Source organism: Amblyomma maculatum, chromosome 2 (genome assembly GCF_055883805.1).
Source record: "Amblyomma maculatum isolate TAMU_Amacu chromosome 2, ASM5588380v1, whole genome shotgun sequence".
In the NCBI taxonomy this organism is placed as follows: Eukaryota; Metazoa; Arthropoda; class Arachnida; order Ixodida; family Ixodidae; genus Amblyomma; species Amblyomma maculatum.
The window spans coordinates 28,800,426-28,819,822 of NC_139345.1; the positions used below are offsets into that span (position 1 = coordinate 28,800,426).

The 19,397-nt window shown below is 47.5% G+C and overlaps 1 protein-coding gene and 1 long non-coding RNA gene across 4 annotated transcripts in view; both read left to right on the forward strand.

Moving 5' to 3' along the window:
• Positions 1-6,600: 6,600 nt before the first annotated feature.
• Positions 6,601-9,568, forward strand: LOC146198225 (uncharacterized). The gene is made up of 3 exons (XR_014704717.1): positions 6,601-7,624; positions 8,156-8,336; positions 9,165-9,568. It is a non-coding gene; the product is annotated as an uncharacterized LOC146198225 (long non-coding RNA).
• A 4,195-nt stretch (positions 9,569-13,763) lies between these two features.
• LOC146198226 (uncharacterized) overlaps positions 13,764-19,397 on the forward strand; it is a 46,342-nt gene continuing 40,708 nt past the window's right edge. For 2 of the 3 annotated variants that reach the window (XM_084593624.1, XM_084593625.1), the window contains exon 1: positions 13,765-14,068. The gene's annotated coding sequence lies outside the window, so the exon portion shown is untranslated. Of the gene's footprint in view, positions 14,069-19,397 lie in introns of all 3 variants that reach the window. The other variant, XM_084593623.1, reaches the window with a different exon arrangement.

Sequence of the window (19,397 nt, forward strand, 5' to 3'; positions counted from 1 at the left end):
GCAGATTCGGTGGGCGCGAGTGGTTCGGTCGGTGCTGGTTCAGCTGGCGTTGGGAGCGCTCCTGTTGCGCTGGGGGCCAGGACAGACAGCGGTGGCCTGCGCGGTTCGCAAGGCCACCTCTTTCCTTGGTGTGTCGCGCGATGCGTCGCACTACATGTTCGGACACCTGACGAGCGGCACCAACTTGTCCGACTACCTCGACGAGGCTGGCGAGAATGCCACCGCTATTCAGTCGCCGTCCGTATTCGGAGTGCGTAGACCTGTTCCCACTTTCCACATTGTCTAATATTTAGAGTTTTTGTAGACGCAATTGGAATACTATGAACATCAGAATTTTAATTTCACGAAATGAGACTATAAAGCGCGTAGGTGCACATAAGCGCATGAATGGAAAGCGAGCGTTCTGGAAATGAAATCATGAGATGTTACGGTCAATAATTCAACATGTGGGGTGATGATTCGTATTCCGTAACCGAACAGATATCGAAAAACGATCATCGCATGTTCTTTGATCTCGATGCACTTGCGAACTAAGATAGTTCAAACCTTTTTGACTGGACATTTTGTTGGAGCGAGTAGATTCGTTCGCAAGAATCAGCGATTATACTGGAATTTGCAACTGACGGGCAACCTTTAATCGTCGCTGAAGGGCACTCCCGCAAGAACTGCGGTTGAAGATCGAGGGCTCTCTTCACTAACATCTTTCGCGTAGCACTTCAAGGTACATTACACTGAGCCCCACAAACCACGCAGGGGTTGACGGCTATGTTCTACGTGCGCTTCTTCGTGAGCGCCTTCTACTACTCCGAGCTGGCGCTGGCTACCAGGAGGCGGATCGCTGCAGTGCTGCGCCTCGCCACCTGCGCCAAGACCACCGAGTGCATCAGCAGCATTGACAGCATCCTCCTGGGACCAGTGCGATACGATTCTTCCTTGGTTCACCGCACTTGCCACTGCTCGTACCCACAGCGAGCACCCAAGCTTTAAAAATACTCCGCAAAATCCCGAGTACCTTTTTGGGCATGCTTACAACTCTGCCGCGAGCCATAAAATCGGTATATCTGTGCCGCCAAGCATCGCAGGCGCAGACGGTCCTAGCTATCGCTGAGCTAGAGAGAATCAGGAAAGGGAAGCACGAAGTAACTGCCCCATTTGTGAACAAGCTCAACCAAGACGTCAGGAATACGGTGGAGGTATACAGGCGCCGTAGTGGAGCTCCCTTCCGGAATATACTTTCGATCATCTGAGGAGTTTGAACATGTGCCGACATCGCACAGCACACGGTTGTTTTTTGAATTTTCAGCCGAGCATCGTGAGTGCCGAGACACCAATGTGTCGGGTGGAAATAGAAAAATAGGGCCTAGACGAAAGGCATGCGCCCCATGGCCATTCATAATGCGGGAATACATGGGACTGATGACTGCGCACTAAGAACGAGCTGCTGTGCTATACCGTCAAACGCCAGCTATCGCTGGAGAAAAAAAGCGACAGGATATAGCTGAATATCCGTAGACATGGTTCCACGAAGGCAGAAATAGACAAATAGGCGACTGGCATCGATCATTATAGATTGGTCAGGTCCACGAGATGACGGCCGGCAGTCCGGAATGCGAAAGCTGCGAATGGCTATTTTACTCTCTCAAGATGCTTGCTTTCGCGCGCTTGCGGTTCAAGTTGCACGCTGGAATTGTATCGTCGTATAAGGTGTTATCCCGAGAATCAAAATTAGGGTTGATCTCTTATTAGGAGAAGGGAGTTCCGTTTGGTATTTTTTTTTATTTCTTTCATTTCTTTATTTGCCCAGAAAACATCCTGGACGGGTCCCACGACTAAAAGCTTCGAAAAAACACTAAGACCCCCCCCCCCCCTCCTTCTTTTGTTTCTATAGATGAATCATCCTTACGCGTTTGCAACTTAATTACTTCTGAAATGTGCTGAGTGCAAGGCTGCCGATGAAATTCTGCCTTTTTTTGTAGGTGGAGGCGCCGCTTGCTATAGCCCCGCAACTGGCTGTTCTCACTCCGGCCCGTCTGCACTGCGTCATGGCGGTCGGCTTCGCCAATGTCTCGGTCGCCAGCTTGGCCGCGTTCATAGTGCTTGGCGTGAGTCTCACGTGCGCAATTCTCCTGGGTACGCATGAAGGCACTCACTAGATCGCGAATGCCCACTTCTGCCGCACGAGGCGGACTTATGGCTGTCCAATGGCGGAACGAATCGCTGGCCTATCGAAGCAACATTTTCGGTCCATGGCCGAATAAAAAGCTATAGCTTTTATAGTTTTTCTTCATGACGACATCCGAGACGGTCGCTAACTTTCATTTAATTATCTAGCCTAAGTATATATGGTTATCCAAAGTTCGCACCAGCGCCCAGCATATCCACTATATATACAATACAGTGATCCATCTCCACAGGCACCCAGTCTACTTTGTGGCAGGCGTGCGGCCCTGGCAGTCATGTGCGCATGCGCATTGAACCTCAAGGAACCGGTTTATTGATCGCGTAATCTAAATTAGCTTAATAAGAAAACGTCGGTGGAGCGAACGATACAGCTGGTCAACTAGATTCTGAATGCGGCGGTTGAAGCTTTTTATCATTGCGGTTCCGCCATGTAATGCAGCTGGACGCTAGCCACTTGATGATGGCGTCGCTTATGAGCATCCCGGCAGCGCTGGCCTCCTCCGAGCTTCTGCACTCGGAGACGATGGAGCGGTCTACTGAGCAAGAAAAGGAAGAACCCGCTTCCACCGAGGAAGGGTAGGCGTCTTTCTCTGCCTCACCCGCAGGCATGCACTCACACACTTGCTAGTTTGATTGGTCGGTCACTAGCCGTAAACGATAAGCCGGCGGCTAGCTCCCGTAACGTATAAGAAGTATAAGAAATCTCTCTTACGTCTTGCGTTGTCGTTTTTTTTTTTTTTTTTATAGGTTTTAACCATTCCAAGAAACCACTTTAAGTCATGCACGATACATGTTTGAGCTTCATGCTCAGCGCACACCTATAGCGCTATTATGAAGATGTTTTGCGGCGCCCTCGCGATAGACCCACTTGACTCCGCCACAAGTTTCGTCAGTTGCGGTTCAAATTTTGAGGTGGTAAACTGCCGAAGGTTCCACCGTGCACTCAAAGCGAGTACGAAGACCAAGAATGAGGCGTGAACAGCAAGAGAGGTAAACGTGATATCTTAAAACGATAACGCTAAAGACACTGTTTCAGAAAATACGGCATCAGCACTGCGGTCGTTGCCGCCATTGTCAACGAACAATCAAGAGCATATATATGCTTCTGGTAGGTGGTAGATGTCAGGTGACATGATCGGGAACTGGTGATATGTGTCATATGAGGAGACCGTATGAGGTGGCCGATTTGGCGTGCGCTGCCAACTGGGGTAGATCCTTTGAGGGGAGGGGTTCAAATTGGAATCGAACCCGGACTCACGGTTCCAAAGTTAGACAGGTTAACCCTATAGGCCACTAAGGCACGCTTGTACGACTTGGTTCAAGCAGGGATGTATGTGCGTCGTGTGGTATTTCACATATTGTGGCAGTTTACAAGTATGCTAACGAGTATTTGTGAGATAGCAGGGGCGTGAATGAACTAATTTGTGGTCAGCGAGTAGCAAATTGCATATAAGCACACAAGGATACACAATTAAGCATGTAGACGGGAGCCGTTGAAGCTATCGCGTCATGCTCTTAAAGGCGTAGCTGAAGTGTCTCGCAAGTCTTCGCACTTCTGGAATTTGTAGCTAGATAAATGGATGCTACTATACCAGCTCGCACGTGTATACCATGCTGTGAAGTTTTCGGGTATTCAAGTAAACGAGTAAGTTAATTCAAATACCGCACTCTAGCGTTCACTGTGTAACACACACACACACACACACACACACACACACACACACACACACACACACACACACACACACACACACACACACACACACACACACACACACACACACACACACACACACACACACACACACACACACACACACACACACACACACACACACACACACACACGCACGCACGCACGCACGCACGCACGCACGCACGCACGCACGCACGCACGCACGCACGCACGCACGCACGCACGCACGCACACACACACACACACACACACACACACACACACACACACACACACACACACACACACACACACACACACACACACACACACACACACACACACACACACACACACACACACACACACACACACACACACACACACACACACACACACACACACGACGAAGGAGTTAGCATGGTTAGGGCGAATGAGATTCGCCCCGCCGCAGTGTCAGCGATTGCGGAGCTCGTTGTACTAAACCCAAGGACGCGTGTTCAATCCGACAGCGGCAGCCGCATAGATGGGGAGCATCAGCTCCCTTCAAGGAATTGCTGCAACAGTGGCGAGCTGAATGCGGCGTTTTGTTATTCCTGCTGTAGCGCGTGCGCGATCTTTGAAAATCTGCGTATATTCAGCACATAGAAAGGAGACACGAAGAGCCATGTAAGATTATTTGTCCCACAAAAAAAAAAAAATAATAAAGTAAAGTTAGTGGGAGCAGGTTGGAATGATAGCCACTTTTTCATTTGTGGTAGTTTCAGCTTAAGTATAGGCCCCTTGAATAGACGCAACGGGGACTCGACCTTTAGTAGGCGAGCATACGAACTCTGGTAGATGTGCCATATCTTACGTACCGCACACACAGCAAGTGTGATGCGCGTCACACTAAAACAGGTGCGATCGGTGCATTCTGGAAGCGGTGTCACGAGGCATCATGATGACGCTACTGATGTTCGGAAGCATCGTGGCCAATATCGTCGCCTTCCTGGCCTTCGTGACCTTGGCGAACCACCTCTTCTTGACAATACTGACTGACGTCGGCATTCCGCCGTTCTCTTTCAAGGTACATACCTTCACACGAGATGTTTGGCGGGCCAGTGCGCTGTCAATGAGAAGGCAATCCTAACAGACACTGGTACATGTTCGTATAAGGCTCTCAGTGTATGCACTTAATAGTATTGCCTGCGTGCAAAGGATAGGCGAAAACTCTGCGCTGAACTGTTATGCAGTAGTAGTCTTAGCTGAATGGAGAAGGGACCAAGCACGAAGAAAGTATCGTAAGAGAGTCACAGGTCTGCTTCCTATAGTGGACCCTGTGGCATTTTGACCAGCCATGTGCGTGTCTTAATCTGCTTCTTATATATATGCGCCAAAGCAACAAACAAATCGAGATGGACATGATAAAACACACTTTAAAATTTCCTTCGACGCGAACTATATACGCACAAGCTGGCTCTCTCCATAAGAGGCGATTCCCTTAGTTCCCGGACATTCATACTTTTGATTACTTCACGCAGGATAATGTCCCTCTTGGTCATGTGCTTCTGTTGAGAACTCTCTCTCGATATGTACTCGACCCCTAGCGCCGCCTAAGTACAGGCAAACACCGCTGCAGCGCTCCCGGTCGTATCGGGCTCCAAGTTCTTTAAAAATTCCTTGTTCACCTTCAATAGAGAGAAGTGAACATACAAAGTTACAGGGATAACAGTAAGAAACAGTGATCAGAACAGTATACAGGGCTTATTAGATTGCTGATGTTATTCCGAAATTTCATGAGCGCATTTCTTTTTTTTTTTTTGCCATAACCCGAGGCTTCCATGGGCACTGCACTTGCGCTGAGCTAGAATTTCGTTAGACCAACGTGCGGTCAGCATGCAGTGCAGCGTCCCCAGCCATTGCGAAGTAGCAAAACTGTTGAGTATCGCCGCTCACTACCAAAAAAGATGCACTCGCAGGATATCTTCGGCGTGGTGTTCGCACCATTGGCTCTAATGATGGGCGTGTCGTGGGAGGACAGCGCCAGCGTGGGACAGCTCATCGGCACGGGCCTCCTGACTAACCATTTCGTCGCCTACCTGCACCTGGCGAAGATGGCCCGCTCGCTACAAGTACGTCCTTACCTGCCTCAGCGGGTCTTGTAGCAGAGTAGACCAGCGCTTGGGACTCTTGGCCATTGGCGAAATTCGATAGTGTTGATTTTGAGTCGGAGAGAATTTTGGTAGCAGAGGGGGGAGATGAGAGCGAGCGCGAATGGCTGCCTCCTCTGCCATTGCGGAGGAGTCTGTGGTGATAGAGACCGATACGAGTAATCGGGCCTGATTGTTAGCGACGGTCAGTACCATGCGTGAGCCCGACGAGCACTCTGTTACGTCCACGTAGGCTACAGCGGAACTGTTGCCGTACTCCTTGTGCAGGGCTTTAACGCAGGCTATCCTGAGTTCCCCGTCGTGCTCGGGGTGCATGCGCTTGGGGATAAGGAGGATGATGAGACGGGAACGTAGCTCTAGAGGTAGCGGGACCCCCTGGGTAGGATGGATGATTGGGGTTATGCCTAGCAGAGAGCATAGTGCGGCCTGCCGAGATACCAGACATTCGAGTCAGCTGTGCAGCCTGTGTTGTTAGGGTGGCTTCTGCCAACTCCTCAAATGTGTTGTGTGTAAAGAGGTTGAGAACCGAGTAGTAGAGGTGCTGGGGGGTAGACGGAGGACCGGCTCCTTAGGAGCGCGTTGATGCGGGCTCCAGATTCTTTTGCTCTAAAGGGTGGTAAGGGAATGCGTACGCCGTGCGGCTCGTGATGATAGGCTTGTGTGAGGCGAAGTGAGTTCCGTTCTCGCAGACCCGCGCGCCGATTCGCCACGCGCCAGATGAGACAAGTGGCTTGCTGGGTTTGGGCCTGGAGAGCTTGGATGGTGTCCCCGTGTCCGCCGTGGAAGTGAAGGATGAGGCCCAAGATGCGAATCTTGGAGACTTGGGGAATAGGGTGATTACCTAGCGTGAGTGAGATTGGTGGTTTGACGGGGTCGTGCGCCTGGGGCGGTAGAGGAAGAATTCTGATTTGGAAGGGGGCAGGCTAAGCCGCGTGCGCGAACGTACGAGTCGATTATGTTAACGGCCGATTGTAAGTTGTGTTCCATGTCGTCATCACTGCCTCGGTTAGCCCAGAAAGTGATGTCGTCTGCGTATAGGCTGAAATGTATGTCGGGGACATGGGCGAACTGGTGGGGGAGTTGTAGAAGGGCTATATTGAAGAGGATTGTAGACAAAACAGCACCCTGAGGCGTCCCCAGCGCTCCAAGTGAGACAACGGAAAGCTGGTGGTCGCCCAGGGTGAGTGTGGTTGTACGTTCGGAAAGGAAGTCGCGGATGTAATTGTGCATTCGCGGGCATACGTCAAGGGCACGGAGGCCTTCTAGGATGGCTTAGTAGGTAATGTCAAATGCTTTGGTTAGGTCGACACCGAGAATAGCCTCGGTGTCGCCTGTAGAGGAGTCAAGAATGTGATGGCCGAATTGTAGAAAGACGTCCTGAGTGGACAAGCCCGGGCGGAAACCAAACTTGCAGAAAGGCATGAGGTTGCTGTTCTCCAGAGACCGGCTGAGCCGGGTCTGGACAACATATAATGTCCAACCAACTCGCCCAACAAGCCACTGTGCTCCATGAGCTTGCCCACACAGGATGTAAGGGAAATAGGACGCAGGTTAGTGAGGTGAAGAGATTTTCCGGATTTGGAGATGAAGACTACCTTGGAGTCCTTCCATTGAGGTGAGAGAGCGCCGCTCAGCCAGCATTCACTTAAATAGTTGGTTAGAGTTGTGATGGAAGGGTAATAAAGGTTGCGGAGTGTCTTGTTATGCACTCCATCGAGGCCGGTAGCTGAGGACGTGTTGATGCGCTGAAATTCTACCTTGACTTCCGCCTCTGTAATGGGTTGGTCGAGGAGATCATTAGGTGAACCTTTATAGTCGGGGTGCTCTGCGGAGGGATATGCGGGAAAGTAGAGATCACGAACCTCCTAAAGGAGTTCCTGCGGGGAGGCCGCAGATGTGTGCATAAGTTTGACGAGGTTGTGTCTCAGGTTTGTCTTAGATTGAATCGAATCAATGAGACGGCGGAACAGGTTTCAAGTCTGGGGCAGGCTCATGTTGTCCAGCCTGTTACCGAACGATTCCCAATATTGGCGAGAGAGAGTCGCAGCATGCGTTTCAAGAAAGCGCAGACGACGCCGACGATATGATTTTGCGGGACACACATTGCATAGCTGCCGCATCTAAATTGTGCTTTTTATCTTTACAGCCGCGGTCAGTCCTCATCGCTACTTACGCGCTGTGCGGCTCCGCGGGCCTCGGATCGCTCGGAACCATAGTGGCAGGCTGGGCCGTGCTTTGTCCCGCGCGCATAGACGATGTGAGCGAACTCATGCTGCGAGCCATGTGTGCTGGCTCAGTGGCCTCCTTCATGACTGCATGCGTTGCCGGTAAGCAGAAGCATACGTCACACCTCAAACGGAGCGCGTTTAGTGCATGCTCATTGGACCAGACACTGAAGCTCTGGAACCCGGGAACGTTTTTCTGGGGCTACCCACATGGTCCTGTGCAGGACGTGCACTGTAAACTGTGAAATGTTCCATGGTCGCGCTGACTTCGCAGAACAAAGATATGCATTTGCTTCTTACAGGCTGTGTAACCATCGGTCAAATGTCAGCTAAACATTATGGTGCTAAACATCCTCTGCAATTTCTACCCTTTTTTTTTCTCACTGATTACCACCTATCAATACGTCAGTTATGTTAAATTTTAAGGTTTTATTTTTTACCGTCGATAACTTACTTATTTTCATTCATTCATTCATTCATTCATTCATTCATTCATTCATTCATTCATTCATTCATTCATTCATTCATTCATTCATTCTTTTTTTCTCACTATACAATGAAAAAAGGAGCCAAGAGAAAAGCGACGTAATATTTATAAATATTTAAATAAATATTTCAGACAAAAAGCGAAATAAACGTGATGTAGGCCCAGGCACCTTGACAATAGCACATCTGCTCCTTAATTGCTGGACTAAAGCAATTTTTGAGTCAAAGTTTAAAATGCTCGCATTTTGTTAACTGACATATGCTGGTCAGGTCCTGCTGTAGCTGGAAAACTTTGTAACACGGAAGACTTGACCCGCTAGCATTTGAAAATCAATTCTAATGCTTTTCTAACAAATAATATCTTTTCTGTCAAAAGAGGACTTTTTCATCTCATATTAATGCGGCGGCAACCTTAATTGTGACTTCTTTTACTTTGCTTTGCAGGCAGTCTGGTTTCCTGACACTATCTTGGGGACGACGTCTTGTCCAACAACTATTCTTCAGCTGAGTTTTCTCTCCAGCCTGCCACAAATAGCTTGCAATTATTCCGATTACATAAAGATGTCAGCTGTTTTCTGAAAATTATGATTATTCTTTCTTTCTATCTTTCGTTCACCATCTCATGACAACTGAGTACAATACACCGCGGATGACAACAGTGCGAAAAGTCTAAAACTCTGCTGCAGCGATTCAATCACTGTATACTACGCCATCAATGATGCACTGTTTTGCGGGCTATAAACATATTCTTTATTAGCTTTATTGCAAACTCATTACTATCCCCATTAGAAAATATTCCGTTGGTAACCGTTGCTGTAGCTGAGGTCTAGATTGTCCAGAAAGGCGGAGGCAGCCGAATTGGCACACGCCTTGTGTCGATGCCAAGCACACTACAGGAGGATCAGTCGCCTCTGGGGAGAACGACCTTTCAAGGCCAAACACGGTGCAAAGATTCAAGGCCGCCGTCAACACGAGGATGCGACAAAAACGGGTATAGTGCTCGGATTTTGGCGCGTATTTTGCCGCGATGGACGGCGAGATCACCAACCGCTGCTGCTGCACCGGCTGCCCGCTTCCGTGCTTGCGAGTATGCTGACGTACTTGCGGGGACGGCCGTGAGGCAAGCAAACGGAACCATGACGCTATACGATATTCTTCCTCTTTCGAGACGTAGCGCCGTCTAGCCGAGATATTTTGTCATGTACGTTCAGCCACATCGTGGGCCAGGCGCGAAATTCGCGGAGCGCTAGTGGGACGATACATGGCGCCTTGTCAGTAATGGTCCCCGGAGGCTAGTGGTCTTGAGTGTGAACCCACCTTAAGCTGGCTGAGATACGGGTGCGATTTTGACGGTGAGCGTTTGCCCAAGTCGAAAATGGTGACCAGTTTGCGATGGGCTCTTCATGCCACATCCTTCGGATCAAGCCAGAACCTTCTAGAAGAAGAGTCGCTTACACTCGTCCTGTGAGGTCGCCGCACCTTTCATGGCTATGCCATTAGTTCAGACCAAATGAAAAATAAAGAGGCGTCCACCAAGAGGTCCGTCCTTGGGCCTTTTGCCCTAAATGCATGGCATATTATAGTTACCCGGGCAAGGTGCAGCGAGGCCACATGACAAGTGCAGAGCCTTTTTCTGTGTCTAGAAGGCGCTGGCCAAGATGTATCCCGGATACCTGCCACCGGCCGCGATGGGCGCGCAGCTGTCATTAGTGCTCGCTTTGGTGTCCGAATTCAGAAGGAGTTCTCACCCGCTTTGGGGAATAAGCGAAGGCTTTCAGGTGGCGCTACTACCATCGCTATAAACTTCCGCTTCACCCTTGAGGGGGCTAATAACGCCCAGCTCATACTTACCAAACCACCTGACACATTATGATCGGCCGCATAAATAACCTGAATGTTTGAAAGACGGCAGCTCAAAAACATAGGGATCGAGATGTTCCCTCTGTTCATGTCTTTTCTGCTTTGTCCCATGTACCACCACGCTCAATCCCTCATTTAACCTAAAGGCAGAAAATTGCGACTCTGAGGAAGCTCTTAAGTTTTTTTTTTTTTTCTTTTTGTGAGCAGTAAAAATAACATTTTTTAGGGGTAAATGGCTTTCAGAGCAGAAAGGAAATGTGAAATTCGGGGATTATTATTATATGTTGATACCATTTGTTACACATATAAAAAAAATTTAGTGGGTTTGCCGTGCATGGTCTTAGCCTGCTGAAATATCAGCGTGAATTTCACGGTTAAAATCGTACGATTGGTAACAATATCTGCACTGCTAATCACTTATTTTAGGGTTGAAATAATCAAAAGTAGTCAGTGCATTTTTTTTAGAACATCTTTAGAGAAAATACCGCTTATTTCGTTGCTGAAATGGCTTTATTTCTTTTCGGGTAAAAAAAAAAAATTAACTTCGCCTCAATACGTGTCAGGAGCTGAGAACAGCCTAATGTGTATGAAGGTTAAAAGATGAAAAACATGAAGGCACTGGGGACGAGTGTTTTACTGGTGTCTTTTTTACTGAAGCTTGCTTGATAGTGCACGCATAACCTCTGCAGCTAAGTTCCATGCTTTCACAACACGAGTATGTGTACTTTATTCACAAATGTAAATACTTTCCGCTTTCTTTGATTGCTGTCATCCGTTAGCGTACAACATTATCAAACATAGCAGAATGCTGCAGCTTTGCCTAAATCACACAATTCCTGCGGCGTTTCCAGAGTGAGAAGCAAATGACAATTCTCCTTTAGGGAAATTTCAAGGCTGGCTGCTTGCTTTCCAGGTTCTTTTTGACGTATTCCTTGTATAATTACAGCTGTCCGTAGGCTTATCTACTGCATTTACTAAAATTTAATGAGTTGTTATCGTGAATTGTGTATTACACTTATAAATCTTCGAATCTATAATCCGACCTAAGAGTTTCGTATGCGTGACCTTTAAAAAGAATTGTCGGCCTAGGTTCGAATCAGTAACGTACATCAAATTTACTTCCAGTTTCTAGCTTAGACTGTCCTGTAAGCAACCTCAAGATCTTTACCTAGGGTGTGGCTATTATGAATACAAACCATGCTGGAATTGCTGCTTGCATTACGGCAAACAACTGTCCGTGAACTCAATCCCTGGACCAATGCAACAGCGAAGCTTTTGAGAAAGCTGTGGAGCTTTTCCTTGTAGCCACATGGCTGCGCTGAAGTGAATGCAGTGAGTAATTATTCCCCAATTTTTCTTCGAAGCATCATACTTTAGAATCATAGTAATTAGCAGTGAGTGACAACTTTACTTTTTGGCAAAACATTGTCACATCTTCGCCCTACTTCTTTCTCCTTTCATATCCTCTCTGTCCCCTCCCTGGCTTTTCTTATTCGGAAGCAAAAGCGTATTTAAACCCCCGCCAGTGATGATCGCGCTGCCCAGACAAAGACAAATCCACTTGTCGAACTTTTCCGTGCCATCTGCGCTGCTTTCCGTTTACTATGCGCAGCGCTCGCATACAGATCGTACGTAATACAGAGGAGCGCACAGAAAGGGGCAGTTCTTTGTTCGGTAGGCCGCTTTCGCTATAAGGATGTTCAAATGCAGCTGAATTTTGTTTTTTTGTGGCTCTATGAACGCGTACCTCGTGCATAAAATTAAACCCTCACAAAAATTCCCAGTGCGCACAAACTGCGCAAAAGATAACAGGATAGTCAGAAAGCCGCGCTCATGAGTCACTGCACATTTTGCGGCTGACTACGTGGGCCTTGGACTTTGAGGCCACATCGTCATACGAGCTCAAGCCAGCACACGGTGGCAGAATCTGATATCGGAAAAAAAAAAAAAAAAGATTTTGCCAGCTACGCAGTGCACGTGTAAGATGAACCTCCTATTCGAAAGTTCGGGAAGCGAAAGCGCATTCCAATGGTTAGCCATTTTTTGGCAGAATTTAGAACCGGTAGAACGAATGAAACAGTCTGGTCATCTTCATCACGTGTATTGATTTTCCAGCAGCTCATTTATCGCATATAATGCAACGTGCTTCAAAACACAGTTCGTTCACTGTGCATCTCCGTCGATATCTATGGGGCTTTCCTCGCCGGCCCGCAGAGTTGTGCGAATTGCTGATAACCTCGGGAAAAGCCTTAACGCGGCACAAGTAAAGACAATAGTCGGCCCCAACGTGTTAAGTATGCCTTGAAATCGCGGATACATGCTGGTGAAAAAGGTTTACGGTTCTGTTGTGCAAGAAATATTACCAATGATATTTCATTTTCCGTGTCGCAGCATAAACCATTATGGCAGTACATAGTGGGCTGAAAAACACTAATATTTTATTAATGCGCCAGAAATTAAAGGGTTGCTGCAAAGAATTTAGCGTCGGCCGCCGGTCCGCAGCCAGTGGAGATGAGTGACGTACCTCTATCAAAAAGCTAAACACTGGTTTGCCTATTCAAGATGGCTGTAGCCCGGCACCTTCTCTGTTAGCGGACAACGCAAGCGGGACACGTGGAAAGGTGAAAACAAAAGGGAGAACTTGGGAGACTTTTAATTTTCGATAGAGATCACATAAGAACCTCGTTGTGAACTGCCGCGCACGACCGCACATACTATGTATTACAGCACGCACAATGTCATTCAAGAAGGGAGGAAGATAATTCGCCGACATCAACGCTTCTTAGAACAAAACTCCCGAGCATGTGCACAATGTCAGGTGCACGTGCCTGTGCAGGAGGTGTTGCTGACGAAACATTAGAAGAGCCTTCGGCGTCCACTATTTAGCGATCTTTGCGCGGACAGTGCAATATGAATAGTGAATCTTCCCCGGAAAGCAGCAATCATACATTTCACACTTTCTTTGGACAAACCTAGGAAAAGGAGAACCGCGTGAGCATCGGAGAGTACGCGTATCATTGTTTAGGGTGCGCGCGTGCAACATCCGAGCGTTGCCGCGGCTGGTCGCAAGAAAGGGTGCACACACGTGTGCATTATTTTGCTCCCGAGACCGACGTGGGTTTTCCGCGAATGAAACCGGTTTACCTGTGACGCCGCCAGAAGCGCTGCAACACATTCGCGCGGTTCGCGCGTAAAGTCAGTGGAACTGTAGGAGCGAGTAAAGTGCGTAAAGCTGATATACCAAGCAGGGTTGCCCTTCTCGAAAGCAGTTCGGAGCTGCTGGAATGCCGCGACGTCAGCGTATCCGGTGACGACGCGCGTGCTTCGGCGGTTCCGTCCAGGGCTTCACGGTGTGCAAGAAAGTGAGCAGTGACGGCTTGTGCAGCGAGACACGGCCGGCGGAAGCTGCGCGCGACGTCAGCGCGTGCCCGGCGGGCGTCCTCGAGCGTTCCACTTTGGCGAGACTTCGGGCCGGCCGCACAAAACAGGTGTGTTGACTGAGCGCAGCGCCCCGCGTCTGCTTGTCTCTTCAGACCAAGAGAGTGAATTGCTGCCACCAGGGGTGCACTGTTGTTTTCGGAACTTGTGCCGTCTTTCCATTGCAGCCTCTTAAACGTCATCGACCACTTCAGGCAGGTTTTGTACATATGTTATTGCGTGCCTTAACCTTGAAAAGGGCCTTCGATCCTTTCGCCTTCCTATTAGCGAGCCACTTACTGTTTTGGGGTGGTTTTTCGCGATTTTGTATTGACTGATTTTCAAGCAATATTAATATTTTCCTTTACAAGCTGCACTCGAGTAATGTCCTTGCCGTGTTTCTTCTGTCGGTCTTTCGAACAAGGCAAAACGCGTGTCGGTCTTCTGCCTTGTTCTTTCGCTTCCTGTTCCTCTGCGCTGATAAAGAAAGTGATTAGCCGAACTAGTGTGCAGAGGTGTCATTTGGCTGTTTTTATATCCTGGTGCAGAAATTGGGCTCCCACCATTCATGCCATGTTTGTGGTTAACATGCAGAAATAAATTCACACTGTGCCGTCACTATATACAGTCTATACAAACAGCAGTACGGCATACCTCGTGCAGGAGGAGCAGGAAGTAACCGGAGCACGCAAACAGCGACTGAACTGCATCACCGCGCACCTTTTTAACTCTGAACACGAAAAACGTGGCCATCCGGAAGTGGTGCTCTTGTATCTTATCTGTGTCACTGGTGGCCCAATCGTGACAGCGTTTCAACAATTCCAAATTGAAGGGATTGTGTACAACACAGTCCGCAGACTTCGGCACATTTACCGCAAACATGCTGCGAGTGCTATGAACCGCGTTATATAGGTCGCTCCCATTTCGAAACAACAGCATTCTCGCTAATCGATGAGACGTATCCAGAAAGCGGCGTCGAACACGGAAAACATATCCACACAAATACGGAGGACAGATGCTCCAAAATATTTTACGGTTTCTAGAATACTAACGGGTAATCGATATGTATACGTCTAGATTATATATTCATCTCTGATTTGCAAGAATTCTTCAAAACCTGGCCCGAAATCTTCTGGAAATGTTTTTTTTTTTTTTGTAGTACTTATACATAATTTCAATAGTCACGTGCTGATAGGTTGTTAAAATTTATGTGTACAGCACGAGGCTGTAACGTCCACCCCTTCGTTCTTGACCTGCCGCTGGATATGGCAACCAGGGACGCGACAAACTGTCATATGATGGCTTTGAATTCGTTACACCTCCTGTACAGTATACTCCAATATTAACGAAAGAACCGGTTTGAGGAGAAAAGGTGAAATTTCCGGCTATTACTTTTAAAAAGTTGAATAATTAGTTTTGGATATAATGTGCGAAGACCAAAACTGGTTAGGGAATCTGAGAAAATATGCTTGTCACGCACGATCATGGTGTGACGGGTTTTATTTGGTTTATAGGGTTTAACGTCCCAAAGTGACTCAGACCATGAGAGACGAAGTAGTGGAGTGTTCCAGAAATTTCGTCGTGCACTGAGGTCGCACAACAAACAAGCACTTGCTTTACGCCTCTATCGAAAAGCGGCTGTCACGGCCGGGGTTCGATCCCATGCCCTTGGATTCAACAGTCGAGTGATCTAACCTCTGAGCCACCGCTTCGGGGCAGTCAAGGAGTAACTGTTAGCTGAATGTTCTAACTTTGTTTACTGACGTATCAGAGGACTCTCTATCTCGGTGAGTCAGTCAATGGGAGGCGCGGACCTTCGCATTACCGGTTCGTCACTAGGCTGCCCTTTCATTTAGGCCAAGTGTGACCGCACCCTCCATTTTGCACATTTCGTTCTAATTGCTGACACAGCCCGTCACGTTCGGTTCAAGCAAAACCAAGTCCTTTTACTTTTTTTTTTTTTTTTTTTTTTTTTTTGCTCGCCAAGTCTGAGCTTCAGCGTTTTCACACAGCACCCATTTGACAGTCAGCATGGTTCTGGGGCAGCTTCTGAGAAGAAAGAAACCAACAAAGGTTCCCATTCTTCATATAAAACGTTAATTTTCATTCACAAATAATTGACTTCCCAAACAATCGAAATCGATTGGTATCTATACTCCGTTTCACAAGCTATCGCGGGACTGAGAGATCTCAGGGGGACATGGGGTAATCACATGACAATACTCCCACGCTCCAGTCGCCGACAGCAGGAAAGCAGCATATGAGCACTATCATGGAGTAGTGCGCGCAATCATGACTGCTTCAGAACACCTTTATCTCTCTTAGTCCTGCGATGACTTGTGAAACAGCGTTTATAGTTTCCTTTGACGCGCGGAGACCGGCTGCCTCACTTGAGAGCAGTCACCATGAAGCGCAAGCTATTGCTTGCGAGTTATTGGTATCTTGCGATAAGGCATGCGATGCGTGTACCTGTAGCCTCCGATGTCCTTTGGTTGTTGCTCCATGGAAGCGAAGCAAGTGATTGTTTGCTCAGATTGCTTATTTCGTTGTTGCTCATGGGAGCGAAGCCAGTGATTGTTTGCTCAGATTGCCTACCTATGCCTGACGGGACCGGCACGTGCATTAGAGCTGTAGCTGGCTTTAGGCCGCCGGCACGAAAGTCCATATCCGGCCCGCGCGCCTGTCACTGTTCAGGATATATATTTCTCGAGTGGTCCGGGCCGGGCTCCCCAATCTCGAGTACATGCAAATTTTGAAGAAGCGCGAATATGGCCGTGGTGCGCTAGGCGTCTGGAATATTAGGCTTGAAGTGTTTTACTGCATCCCTCCCGAGCGACGGCATCCGAGTTCTCTCCCGACGTCGATCCCCCTTTCCTGCACGCGCCCTTGCCGTGAATTACTGAACAGAAAGGCTGCTTAATTGCAAGTTTCGACTTTCACACCGGTTACACCGACACAGATGTTTACGAATTCGTTTCAAGATTCGCACCACGCTGTCGCCTCTCTGCTATTGGTTACTGCTTGCCTTGACATAGCCTGGGTGGAAGTGAAGAATAGCCTATATGGCTAAAGCATCTGCGGTGCTAGAGTTGCCTCTTCGGTGCTCGGGCTAGACCATGCAGTGGCGGCGCCTTGCCGGCACTGTGAAAGGCACACGGTGTGAACTCCTTGTTCAGGGTCTGAACTGGCGCAGTTTTGTAGAAGCAAAGAAACCGCATGCCCTAACCTTCCTCTTCTTGTTATAAGAATGCGTCAGTCATTCCTGCCACCAGTATAGAGAAGCGAAAGAAACGCTGCCGGATTCACAATGCAGGAGCGCCGCAAATGCGTCAAGCCTTTACCAATGCATAACTTGTTTTTTCATGATAACTTATAATGATAACCCTATGTATGCGCTGTGCCTCTATATATTTTACAGATTTGTCACCGTAAACATGACTGCTCAAAATCTGAAGGTCTTAAACAAAGGTTTACAACTTCCATTCCGTAAACATTCATCCACACGAAATGTTCAAAAACCTAACTTGCTTCATTGAACAATTAAGTCGAGAATTTTCATCAAGTAATGTCGTAGGCATTCTTTGGGAATGACGGCCAAATCTCCGTGAAGCTACCGTGCAAGCGTTGAAGAAATGCTGATAAGACTTTCTCGCTGTCTTGCTAAGGGAAGTGGAAACCGTCTTCATGGCAGATAAAGCGAATTTTCACGGCATGAGTTGACTACATCCTGCACAAGTCTTGTCTCAAACTGCAAGATTTTTTTTTATTTTGCAACTTCTACTTCGCCATCAAATTGAAGAAAACATGGACGTCATTAAAGTGCAGTATAGGATCATTGCTATGTGTTTGTGGAGTGAGGAGGCCATCTTGGATGGCAAACATCCAGATGATTCTACAACATTCTGGTTCGCAGTTTTGAAGTGTGAAAACGTCATGGGTGAAATGTCAAATTGCCTTCTGTATGCACTGGCCTGTCTTTCGCGCCCAGTATCAAACACATGTGGTGGAGTGGGAACGTGTTTGAAGACAAATTACGGAAACAAGGTGTTGCTGAAACTTTTAGATGGCGTTATACAAATTCGATGACTGTTATCTCCAGGCAGATGAGCTGTGTGAGATTATCACCGGCGTTTTACTGAGGGTCTGGTAAGACATCTGTGATGCACGAAGTGATAGTGAGATGCTAAAAGACATCGTTATATTTTAATAATTTGAGTGTGTGCTGATGGCTGATTCTCTGCCATTTTAATCTATTTTGCGGCAATTTTAGATTCTGGGGAAATCCGGGAACATTTCGGCGCGGTTCTAGTGTCATAACCACTTTCCAATATGGCAACGCGGGTTGTTGCGTCTCGAAAGACGAACACATGCAGGAGGCCAATGCAAATGTAGCCTGTACTGCCTTTCTGTATTTTATCATCTAGAAAAAGCACGTGACGCAACCTGGAGGTACGATATCCTCCAGGACTTTGCGAACGGTAGAACTACATGGTGCATTGGAACATGCTGCACTGTGTTGAAGTCTTTAGTTTTGTACTTATGAAACACTTAGATTATGTTAGATTAAGTTAGATTATGAAACACTCTTTCTGACATGTTCGTTCATGAAAATGCAGTTGTCCAAGAAAATGTATTATTTGTCGTGCTATTTTCTTTCAAAATAAATTCAGCAACTAACATAATCCCGCCTAGCGTGCAGTACTCACTGTATACGCGCGCGACTTGCAAATGCTCTTCATGCCAGGCAACTTTGTTATATGTGAAAAACATGTACAAACAACTATTAATCGCCTTACAAAGTAGACTAAACAAAACGACTTTGGTTCTCTTCGGGAAAAAATTCGTCTGCTTTTGAAACTATCTCTTAACATAAACGGGAAACTCATCCCTGCGAAAAAAGAGCAAAAGCTCCTTGTTTTGCTCTTTCACCAAAGCTGACATTTGAACTCCGCACGTAAAGGAAGTGAAGCTCCATCCACAGAAAGAAAGCCACAAGTATTATTTTCTTTTCTTTTTTGCCCCAAAGCATGGGGCGCAAAGTTTGCTGACTTTGGCTTTGACGATCGCTAATCCGCTCAAGTATGGTCATGGATGTATTGTATATGGTTCAGCTCGATAGTCCACATTGAATGCTCTAGACCCTAGCTGTTTATCCCAGCTTAAGGGTTGCTTTCACAGACGTTGCCCATTCAAAACCTGTAGGTGGAATACCAAAAACCATCCCTGTTCTCGCGAAAGATCCTGGACACTCACATACGCACCAAAAAAAAATATTTTTGTTGTATAAATACTCATGTAAACCTATCTTTGAAATTAAATAATGACCACATTTTTCGGAATAAGCCAAGCTATATATCGACCATAGGAATCAGGGTAAACCACGTAACAGATTCCTAGAAA